Genomic DNA, 13,211 nt, shown 5'->3' with positions numbered 1-13,211 from the left:
AATAGCATTCTTGCGTTTATCTTAACTCAGCTTACAATGAATCAACAGTCACAACTTCTCTTCTATTGCTCATCAAAAGCAAGTTTGATCTGTTAACTGTAGCAAACATGTCGATGAGTGCAATGGGCTTTTACATAACATTGTTAAATATAGTTAAAATGTAAATGGGCTCTCAAAAATAGAATAAAAAAAAATTGGTTATAAAACATTTCAGTGCGAGGCACAAGCTATCAGATCATTGTAGGTCACTGGAAGCAATAGATATGAACTAGTAGACATTTCTCGGCTTCCCAATGCATACTTATTTAGTGATCTACAATAACTTAGAGGTAAGTTAGCAGTTTTCTTCTATCTTAAATGGTTAAACCCTGCTCTGCCAAAAAAGTGCAAAATAAAAGAAACATTTGCTTCGCCCGTAAATTAATTAAATTTATCTTCCCAGAAATTTATGTGCTATTTGAAAATACGACGCTAGCCTCTATTGGAACGCTACCTCTAATTGGTCACTACTATAGCATGAAGGTTAAAAAATAGATCGTCATGGCATTTAAATTAAGGTTTTTTTTGGTAACTGCTCTTAATGTAATTGGGAGTTGTCACGCCCGTATGCATTTATTTACTGTTTAACATCAATGGCTTTTAGTTTCTTCAGATTTTTTTCTATCAACTAGCAACTAGCTCACTTTAGATTCTATAATCACCAAGTTCACACAATAATTTTTGGACTATTAATCAATTCTCATCAAATTAAGGTATGCAGCTATTAAAATTACATTGCAATTTTGTTACTCAGCAACTGGTAATACAGCTAGCATTACTTAATACAATAATTAATGACTCAAACCAGTATAATTGTTTGGTGACTGGCATTATTACAGTGAGATAATATGTGTTATTGTAAATGTCCTAAACTCTTTAAAGCTTTCTAAACCAAAAAGCAACTCAATCAGGCACCTTATGTGCGTTAATAAAATGTGGTTATATTACATTCGGTGCAAACAGTTACTTGTTTTTATAGATACAATATTTACTGTTCAACACTGCCTTGCTGAGAAGGCAGATAGAAGGCTAAATATTGGTAAAAAAGTCAGCTATTTTGTTTCCATGTTGAAAATTTTGTATTAGTAGCCATTAAATAGCTGAGATGAATCGATATCTTCACCTTCTATGCTGACGCTTGCACTCTCTTTACAGGTTTATCTTCACTTTGGTCAATTAATGAAGGGTAATTATATTAAGACATAACTCAGAAAACGTTGCTGAGACGACATATTTAGTAGAAAGTTTGGTAACTAGCTTCTTTAACTTTCACTCAGCTATGGCTGTTATGAACTAGCTAAATGTAGCAAGGTAGTGTGATTTTACTCCTTGTCTTTTAAACAGAGTAAAACTTCAATGAGGTAGGTTCTTTTTTGCATTTTATTAATATATTTTACTTTGATTTTAATCTTAAAGCAGATTTATGACATGCTGCTAAGATTAGGTGAGTACAGCAATAGATACGGAGCAGATGCTGTTGAACATTTTACCAAACTTGGCTAAGTGTGCAGTTATGATGCTGAGGGTTTGCTAATCTTCCAGTTGATATGATAACTTAATCGCGACGAAGGCGTTTTCCAATCTCATGTTATTTTCTCACACTTTGGTACAAAAATAAATCTGACTAGATCAAAAAAAATACTAAATAGATATTACTACAATGTATCATGTAATCTAAAACTAAATAGCTACTACTACTAGAGACCATGAATATAATACTATATAGCTACTACTACTAGAAACCATGTAATACAATACTATATAGCTACTACTACTAGAAACCATGTAATACAATACTATATAGCTACTACTACTAGAGACTATGTAATACAGTAATACATAGCTACCACTACTAGAGACTAGGTAATATAACACTACATAGCTACTATACTACTAGAGACCATGTAATACAATACTACATAGCTACTACTACTGGAGACTTTGTAATATAATACTACATAGCTACTACTACTGGAGACTTTGTAATATAATACTATATAGCTACTACTACTAGAGACTATGTAATACAATACTACATAGCTAATACTACTAGAGACCATGTAATATTATACTACATAGCTACTACTACTAGAGACCATGTAATACAATACTACATAGCTAATACTACTAGAGACCATGTCATATAATACTACATAGCTACTACTACTAGTGACCATGTAATACAATACTATATAGCTACTATTACTACAGACTATGTAATAAAATACTATATAGCTACTACTACAGACCATGTAATAAAATACTATATAGCTACTACTACTACAGACCATGTAATACAATACTATATAGCTACTACTACTACAGACTATGTAATACAATACTATATAGCTACTACTACTACAGACCATGTAATAAAATACTATATAGCTACTACTACTACAGACTATGTAATAAAATACTATATAGCTACTACTACAGACCATGTAACAAAATACTATATAGCTACTACTACTACAGACCATGTAATAAAATACTATATAGCTAGTGATTATGTAAAACAATGCGACATGCACAGTAAAACAATGTCTTGATTAAGTGTCTGTTACTAAAATACAGAGAGTAAAGTTCTGCTGTTAGTTATAATTTTAATTTTTTTGCAAGCAATAGTCCATAAAACTGTTTTTACATCAAAATATTGCGAACCATTTGTTTCTTGTACCATATGGGTTTCAAATATTAAGTTAGACAAATGGAACTCTCTTATAATGTATTTGTAAAATTAATTTTAAGATTTTTGATCTGCTTCATTTTTCTTGCATCTTTACATTTTCTCTCTGTTGTCTAAAATTATAATACGTCATTATATGTTTTAAGACATTTTCACATTAAAAAAATTATAACAACTATATGTGTTAATGCAACCATTTCTGCTATAATGTTACATAATATATTCACACAACTTTATACCAACTTATATGAGCAGTGTAATCTGGCAGCACACACTTGTACATAATTGTATAAAATAATTATATTTGGTAATCGAAGAATAGATATTTTTAAATCCAGATTCAACACATTAAAATATACATGTATACCATTATATTTTTTCAGCAGGTAATTAAAATAATTTTAAATGTCTATTGATTGCATTGACATCTTATTTTATGTGAAAATCCTGCAATGCAATAAAATAAACATGATTAAAATGTATTATAGTACTCTATTTTGATAGATCCACAATAGCCTTTTCATGTCGATTAGCTTTGCTAGACAATAACATTCATATCATTTTTAGAATAGCTCGCATTTTACTAACTGGTTGTATCAGGAAACACATTACTAACTTCTTTGCTGAGCAAACCTATTTCACATGACAGTATTTAGACTATAACAACACCAGCTACGGTAATTATTCTAAATAAAAGATAATATTTATAAATTATAGTTTTGTAAGTGTTACTAATAGCGATAAGAGAGAACATGGTTCATAATGCTTATTCAGTTGTACTAAAGTTCCTATAGAACTGTAACAAGCTCTTCTACTTAGGATTTGGGTTACTCATAGGTTTAAGTAGTCAATATACGTTACTCTTGCGGCTATCGTTGTCTCCTGTTTTTCCCGATTGATTTAAAAATTGTAATGCTTTATATACTTTACTAAATTTATGTGTCAACTCAACATACTCCAGTTTCTTTTTTCCAAATGATTGGTGAGCTGATAAATTTTTTAACTTAAATATACATGCACACACATACATATAAATATAACCCTGTTACAAGTTTTGAAGATTTCTGCATACACTACTGTAGCAATTTCATTGTGGTCACACATTTATTTTTAATTGTAGAAAAAAATCACTATTATTATAGTGATATTAGTATTAGTGATAAGGTATTAACTCTTAACTAAATCTGATTTTTATGTCTAGAGCTGAGTGAGGACTCCTCAAAAAATGGTACCTCCATGGAAGGCATTTTTGATGCTACAGGCTCTGTATACCTGTGGGCTTGCTACTGCTGACAGTAAGTTAAATAAACATTTTTGGAGTTATTCTATCTTGATTTTTAAACTTACTCGTAAAGATTAAGGAAGAACAGTATCTTTGACATGCATTCCAAAAGGTTGCCGCAACTATAAATTGAAATATTAAGGAAAAGCATGTTTCTTCAACATGTACATAATAAACAATTTAAAAAATGTGAATTTTGTGGACTTTTTCTTTTTACCACAGCTGCATCCAATTTTGCGGTACTATCAATCCAAAAATTTAACATTTTAAGGTACACCACTTTATACAGATACTACTGAAATAAAATTGTTTGTTTAAATAATTCTAAAGTTCGAAAATGTAATCTCAATCTATTAGAAATATGCTTTCTATCAGTCACCATTTTGAATTCTTTCAAATCTGCTTAGAAAAAAGTTGAAACAACCAAACTTTGCTATTTAGATTTTTCTCATTATTTATAAACTAGCATTTCATTTTGAGCACTGGAATTATGCAGAGTACATATGGCATAAAATCTCTATATATGTACAATATATAAATAAATTTTTCGCTAAAAACTTGAAAAGGTCAAGTATGAAAAAAGTTTAAGACAATTTAAACCTATACCATGGTTTGCCTTTCAGCTATTTTTATAGTATTTTATTATAATACTAGCTGTGCCACCCGGCGTTGCCCGGGTAATAGAAGAGTCTTTGGACAAAAAATTGAATTTTGTTTAACATATAACGACATTTGCCATTTTAACTTTTAAACCACATATCATGAGAAAAGTGTTTTGTCTTATAAACAATGAGAAGTAGTGATAGTTGCTCGCTATTAGCCAGTTTAATAATGTGAGCAAACAGCTTCTCGTGACGTTATGCCATGACTCCCGTTGTACGAAAAACAGTTAGGTATTTGCTTTCATATCATTAGTTATATTGGCAAGCTAGCTATTCGATTTCTGTAGTCTAGTGGGTAAGGTATCAGACTGTTCATCGGCAGGGTCCGAGATTGAATCTTCTTTGGTACGAAATATTTATTCCAAGTTTTTATAATCTATAGCTGGACAATCAATCCTACAAATACACGCGACAAATTTTGAGAAATATATAGATTGTATAATGAAAAAAGGATCACGGCTAAAAGTTAAACAAAACCTTTTTGGTTTGCATAAAGTGATAGACAGAAATAAGTGGTTACAAGAATATACAAAAATTATGGAAACGGTTTTCTGAAGTATAAAAAACTTGAGGTTACTGTTTAACGCTTTTAATTGATCATGGTAAAAGAATTATGTCCATCCACCTTAACCCCTCTTATGCTCAGTTGTGGTATAAAAATACATCCAAATACCCTGCGCTGTTTGCGGTAATTCAAAGGAAACATTCAGTCTTTGTTTATATTTTGCCATTGGTATTTTTATATTTAATCTAAGATTGCTGTTGCTGCCTAGTTTAGGTCTAAAACAAACTGGATCTTTTATGCAATAATTACTTTTTATATCAAGTTCTTTTTGTGCTATGATGTGTTTGCTAGATTACTATTGATCACTTTATCTTTTGCCTTGTAAATTACATATCCTTACTTTCATACCGTTATTTGTTATCCGATTTATACTGAGCCTTGACAAGTGGAGTATGTTATGTGCTTGTCTGCCATATTAAAAGTTTTCAACAAATTCTAAATTCAGTTACCAAATGATCATAAAATTAATAACAATAAAGTGTAAAAAGTTCTCTGAAGGCAGTTAGGATAACAATTAAAATTTTGAGATGTGCATCTGAATTGTTTTATGTAGTGTTTTTGCTCAAAGTGTTTTTTGCTTTATGCACTGACCACTTTCTTAATTAAATTGGATTTTTTACAGAGTGCCTAAAATGTATAGAATTCTGCGCTCTTGAAAGCCAGACAGTTACTTACGCTGAAGAAGCAGTCTCGATAGTCAGCCCAAATTATCCCATAAGTCAGTATCGTGGCGGAGCAAGTTGCAAAATCTTTATTAATCTACCAAACCCAGCAAGACCATCAGCACTTCATTTTGAACATGAAAGCTCAGAATGTGTACAAAACTATGTAATCACTGATGAATCATTCAATGAGCTTACTAGCAAATCAGAGCTGGCAATGCAAAGTGATAGCTCATGTACCATTGTCACAGATATTCTACTACATCATGGACTACCAGCAATCGCTCTTTATTTGATAAACCTCCATACTCTACCCAGCTTCCATACTACACTTACAGGTAGCTGAGTACTCTGAATAATATAGTCTATAACTGCTCGAGGGCCTTTGTAGCTTTAAGCGCAGTAAAATCGATTAATATTGTTTCAATGTTGTCTCACACGCAGTATTTAAAACCGACAGCTGTTTTACTGCTTAAACTGCATTATTATTGTCAGGGGCTACTCTGGTCAGTTTCCAATATTACAGGCTTATTACAGAGTACTCAGCTTGATTGATTACTTTAATGAGCTGAGTATATATTCTAACCGATCAAATTACATAAATATTTCTATTAGTTCTACATGTAATTCTGTAAGTGTTAAAAGTAATATTATTAATTTTTTATATTTTCTAGTGTACGACTTGCTAATGATGAAAGACCAGAGCGAGTCAGCTGTTTCCTCTCTACTGACAGCTTATGTAATAAGCCATGAAGAATTTAACTTTGACAAGAACTCGTATGATGCAAACATGAATAACGAGTTGGAACTGGATTTAAAAGACGTGCATGACAAATCCGTGCTGAGAATTGAGTTTGTCTTTCTGAACATCGAAGAAGATGAAAGTTGCAAAAAAAGCCCAACAGGAGATGTGTTGAGAGTTTTCCAGAAAATCAATGATATAAAAAGTTTAGTGTTTATTACTAGCGATGCGGACATATCTCGGGAGTCAGAAGATATCCAATTAGAGAACGATATCGAATCTCTTGTCATCAGCTTTGTAACAAATACCGACAATTTCAATGGAAAAGGATTTGTCCTGAGATATTCAGGTACAAATAAGACTACTGTCATTTACAGATGACCAAATCTTTGTTGGTTTTTAGCTTATCTGCTTACACATTTTCCTAAATGGTTTGTTAAAATCTGTTGTAATTTCATTGCCACTTTCAAACTAAATTCAGAATTAAAATGTCATTAAGAGTTTAAGAATTTTTAAAGGTTAGATAAAAAACAGCAGACACAAAAAAAGCTAATATATAAAATTTAAAAACGTTACTTTTGAAAAAAACGGAAATTTTGTTACCATACATTAATGGAATATTTACCTCTGAGTTTAGATACAATTGTATTGATGTTTATCTTTTATTTTTAGTGATGAAAGTTGAATATATGTATTTGGCAGCATCAAGAGCATCTCAAATGACCACAGCAGGTTCCAAATGGATTTCTATTTTAGCATGCTTTCTCATCGCAAGCAAGAACTTTGCATGGAAGAAACAGCCTTCTTCTTTTTTACTAAGCAATTGAAGATGACTTTGGTAGAAGCCATGGACAAAAATATTTTAAAAGATTGTATTATCTATTTAGCTCGTTACGTGGACTTCAGCAACTACTCTGCAATAACTAACTCAGATCTTCACATTCAATACAACGAGTATCAGCAACAGTTGATTTATTTGGTTAAAGGTAATAAGATTTTATTGATGACAAAAAGCTTGCTAATAAAGTTTCCTGGCAAAAATAAAGTATGTTAACTTTGAAAAACTTTTTACCTGGTCAGTTTTGCCATTTTCAAGTCTTAGGTAACAAGCGACTCAAGACAGAAAACCATTGTTTTTTTTTAACATATGAGTGCCACAACATATGAGAAAATCAAGATAAGAGGAAAATGTCAAGCAAGTGCATGTCTGCCTTGAGATATGAGAACCCTTTGAGGGGCAAGAATTCAAGCTGATTTTTGAAGGCCATTAAATGGCTTTGTATGTGAGAGGTTGTTTTTGAGAACAACATCGCTCGGGCTTTCTTTCTGTATAGGTTAAGACTTTTCAAAAGGGTCAGCCAAAGGTTATAATGAAAGGGAGGCAAAAAACGTTAAGCCTAAAACGGCTGAAAAATTAATACATGGATCAAATTAAAAATAAGTTTGGTAAAAAACTACACCTTTACAGCTTTAACTTAAAGTTTATTAAACTAAACTTTAAGTTATATTCAAAGTTTATGTTACGGTATATAGCGTCACGAAAGTATTTCAGTGTACCAAAAATGCTGCTGTTGAGTCTTTTTCACACCGCCGTTGGCCAAAATGTATGTCTTCAATGTAAGAACTCCATATACTACTGTACATAGTAATGTTACATTTTAACGCTAATCGTAACTACTAAATATGTGTCTGTTATTTTGTGAGCATAGCTACTGAAGTACATGTAAATCATAATATCCTGCTTGGTTTGTTTAGGTAGTGTGGAAACTGATTAATTTGTATTTAGGTATCATGCATACATGTAGGAAAAATTGCATTCAAGTATGAGAAAGTTCACATACGAGCTCAGTCCCAGGGCGCGTTAACCTTCCTTGTCGAAGTATGACTGTAATCCAAAACAAAATAGCCAAAACATACACAACATATTTGCATGTTGGGTGTCAACCTCTTCCATCAAAGTTTAAGTTGGAGATAAAAAAATATATGCTATATTTAATCTTTGGTAGTCTGATAAACTACAGCTGTTCCAATAATCATTATGTGCTATTTGTGTATACAGATTTGACTGGCTCACTTGTGTCACACTTGACTGCCAGAGAGCTAGCTTGTGTGTTAGTTTATCAGAAAACATTTTTCCTTTTTCATGAACTCCTGAATTCTTAGTAAATGAAAAATTAATACTTGAGAGTATTTATTCGTAATTCTTTGCTTTCACCACAGCGTAGACAAACAGGGAGAGGCAGCCTGCGAATGACAAAGAAAGGGTAGGAACAGCTTAAAGCAAAGGAATGATAACCCTAATGTAATAGAAACCGACAAAGGCAAAAAATCAAAAATCTAATGGGCATAGAGTTTGTGGAGTTGGGTATAACTAATAATTAATTAAAATTATAAGGTTACTAGCGGCATTACTCGTGTTCGGGAACAGATTTATGTAAAGCATTTGTTTTATTGAGAGTTGTCTTTCATACTGTGAAACAACTCCAAATATGCAATCTACTGAAATTTTTGTGCTGATCAGACTGCATACACATATGCAGTCGTACATGTCAATAATGTTGGAGAGACCAATGAAAATATGTAATGTGTTTTACAGCTAGTCTACAATGCATCAGTCTCGAATCACTAAAATCGGAGTTGTCCTAATTTTATACACAGAACTGATAATGAAATTGGCATTGCTAGGCAAACCGAAGTTTTGCAAACTGACAGTAATAAAAAGTTTTACATATTATAGAAATTCAAGAAAATATTTTGCAATTGCACTGCTAAGCTATCGCCAGCATTTATTGAATTGAGACTTCCACACGCTTAAAACACTAATCATGACTCACCAGTTCTTCGTCTATAGCCTGTGTTTTGGCTTGGTATATGCAAACTGTGCAGCAGTAATGTGGTTGTGTTGATAAAATTTATTATCAATAAAATCTACTATATAAACTACATAGATGTATATGGCCTCTCGCCTTTTCAACGTAAGGCATTATATCTGGTACATTTTTGGACATTCAGCCCATAAAAAAATTTTGCCCCATACTGTGTTGCAAGAGTGTAGTCAAGTGCAAAGTTTTCTGGCCATACACGGCGCCTGGTAGCAGCTGCTGCAGTTAGTGCATCTTGCTCTTGTCGCCGTTTCACCTGCTCTAAAAATTCAGCTCGCTGAGCAGCTGTTGTAGCTAGTGCATCATGTTCTTGTTGCCGCTGCATCTGCCCAGAGGTTTCTGCACATCTGGCCACTGTAGCGGCTGCTCTGAGCCATTTGAGTGGCTGCTGGGTTGGCTCAGCAGTCCGCACTTTTAGCAGCTGCAGCATCTATTCTGGCCTGCCCTCGATGTACCTGTGTTTGTTCAGTGGTTTTTGCCCTTCTAGCAGCTGCTATTCTGTTTCGTTGTAGGCGTAGCTGTGTTTGCTTGCAGTTTCTGCTCGTATAGCTGCTGCTTTGCTAATTTGGTCTTTTTATTTACGGGAATCAATCTGTTCTTGTGTTTGGGCAGTAGGCTTTTTAGGAGGCATTGTACTGCTTCAACCGTTTCTAAAAGTGAATGAGATGGTGCGCTTTTTGTAATATACGCTGCTCGCTTTCTTTTCACCGACGCCTATCGCAGCGCTTGAAGTGCACGTGCAAGTTCTGTAGTAGCTGTAGTTCTGTAGTAATCGTAGCTGCAAAAAAGTAACAGTAAGTTAGCTGCGCAAGAAAATGAACTTGTTTACTATCGCAAACAGTGGCAAATCCAACGTTTTCAACCCTTTCACTGAAGTAGACTCATGCATTTTCTATGGTCGATGGCCGTAGACACATTTTTGCGACTTTCCCAGCAATTGCTAGTAATTGAATTTTATTATTTGTTGATAACATAACCAACAGTCTTTAAGACTTTTATGGTAGTGACAGTGTTTTCCAAAGATTTCTCTATAAAAATAGTCTAAAATTTAATTTTAAATCTTTGTTTGAGAGTTTCCAACTTAAAAACGAAGAATTTTTGTGCAAGTTCATTAAATGCATCCGAGTTAGAAAACAAATAACTACTTATGTTGATGACATTGTAGCCGATTTATAATTTTGTGATTACACAGATAATTAAAATAGCAATAGCAGCACTGACTCTGATGGTGGTAAAAGTAATGGTTTTGTAAGAATAAGGAACATTGTGGAGGATCGTTTTAGCCTTGTAGCTTCACATGGCTTTATCAACGCACAAAGTATAGATACAATGAATTTACAATAAAATATATAAATACAATGAAATATATAACCAAAACAAACATTCTAGATAGAGTTTGAAATTGAAAAAATATTTTATACATATGAAGCAATATCAGCAAAATAGCTGGTAGTAGGCCGATAGCTAAATTTGTACATGAACGCAAGTGAAAGGGTTATGTATTGAAAATGTGGCAACTCATAGAAAATACAACATTGAATAAGAAGCACTCACCATTTTGATGTGAAAATTTAGTAGGTGAGAACTGTGTTTTTTTTAGTGGCCGCAAGAAACAAACGTTCACGTGACCTTCTCGGTACACGTTGGCAGTAAATTTGATTTTGATTTGATTTGATTTTTATTGCGTAATAATAACATGACAGTATGAGTAAAAAATACACAGAGTAGCAATAGGACATGCCAGATAGCCAGAGACTAGAGTCAAGGCAGCCCCAGCAAGCAGTAGGAAAAGAAACAGAATCAGCGATAAACGAACACTCCGGAGCACCAGAGTCAGGAAGGACAGTCCCAGGACGCCCACAGGCGCTCTACCAACTTCGCCTTCAGCTGACCCGGAGCAGAGCCCGCACAATCACTCAAAAATTTATTATATAATTTCATTGCACTAAAAAATATCGATCTCTGTCCCTTAGAAGACAAACACTTTTTCAACTTTAATTGATTTTTACTTTTTAAACGGGTATCTTGACAATGATCTATCATAAGATCTTGCAACTCTTCCATGGGGAAAGAATTTGTTAAAAACATTAGCAGGCGATACTGGAATAAAATTTCAATTGGCATTATTTTTAAAATTTTAAAATTTTTAGAAACTGTTTGATTTGGTTTAAAATTGAGTATTATTCTGATTGCCTTTTTTTGCAAGATTAAAAGTTTGTTTAAATCAGTTTTGTTGCCGTGGCCCCAAAACTCGATTCCATAAATTAAAAGAGAATAGAAAAAACTGTAGTACAAATTGATCATGGTTGATTTGTCTAGGTAGGGGCGAATGAAACGTAAAATTAGTAATATGTAATTAAGTTTTTTGATGAGACTTTGGATGTGTTTTTTAAAAGTCAAGTTGTTGTCTAACGTGATACCTAAAAATTGAGTCGAATCTTTGATTTGTAGTTGAGAATTGTTTAAAGAAAGGCTTAGATTATAATTTTGAGTGTTTTTAGACGGATTTTTGAAAACTACTTGAAATGTTTTACTGTTGTTTAAAATGAGTCTGTTTGATAGGCACCATTCATTAATAATATTTAATTCCTCTTGGAGTTTAGAATTATCTGTTGAAAATATATTGGTGTCATCTGCGAATAAAATACAATCCAAAGCAGGTGCAGCATTTACTAAGTCATTTATAAAAATTAAAAATAAGAGGGGTCCTAAAATTGATCCTTGTGGAACACCAATCGTAATTGCCCTCATTTGCGAACAATCAGTATCTGTTTTGGTAAATTGAAATCTATTTTGGAGATAACTTTGAATAAGAGAGGAAGACTTTACACTAAAATTGTAGTAAAAAAGTTTGTCAATTAAAATTTTGTGATTAATCGTATCGAATGCCTTTGAAAAATCTAAAAATACGCCCTGAGTTATATTACTTTGATCTAAATTAGTATATAAAAATTCCATTAGACTGTTTATTGCTGTAGTGGTGCTTTTACCTTTTCTAAAACCAAATTGTTTAGGCGACAAGATGTTATTGGTTTCTAAAAAATCACGTATTTGCAAAGACAAACATTTTTCTAAAATTTTTGATAAAGCAGGAAGAATGGAAATGGGCCGGTAATTAGATGGATCTGTTCTATTTCCTTTTTTAAATAATGGAGTTACGCGAGCTATTTTTAAACAATTTGGGAAATTAGATTGTTGTATAACAAGATTTATAAGATATGTTAAAACTGGAATTAGGACTAGTTTATTTTCTTTTATTGCACGGAGAGAAATTTTATCATAGCCGGTTGCTTTAGGAAGACTGAAAGAATCAATTATTTGCAGTGTTTGGTAGGGGTCAATTATCTGGAAGCTAAAATCAATATCATTTACACAGTTGTCCATAAATTTAGAAAAGTGAATATCGGAAAGTGGCAACTCATTGGCCAGTTTATTACCAACATTTACAAAATGATCATTTAGGGTCTCAGCTATATCTTGCGAGTCTGTTAGGAGTTTTCCATCTTTGTTTATGCTCGTTGGGCTATCTGAATTTTTAGAGTCTCTATTTAACAATCTGTTTATGAATTTCCACTTTTCGTTTTGATTATTTTTACATTTATCAAATTCTTTTTTATAGAATTTAGTCTTCGCAGTTTTAATTTCATTTGTGACTAAATTTCTGAAACTGTGGTAAAAGGTGTGGAGC

The sequence above is a fragment of the Watersipora subatra genome, chromosome 2, assembly GCF_963576615.1.
Source record: "Watersipora subatra chromosome 2, tzWatSuba1.1, whole genome shotgun sequence".
NCBI lineage: Eukaryota > Metazoa > Bryozoa > Gymnolaemata > Cheilostomatida > Watersiporidae > Watersipora > Watersipora subatra.
This window is presented reverse-complemented; position numbering follows the sequence as displayed.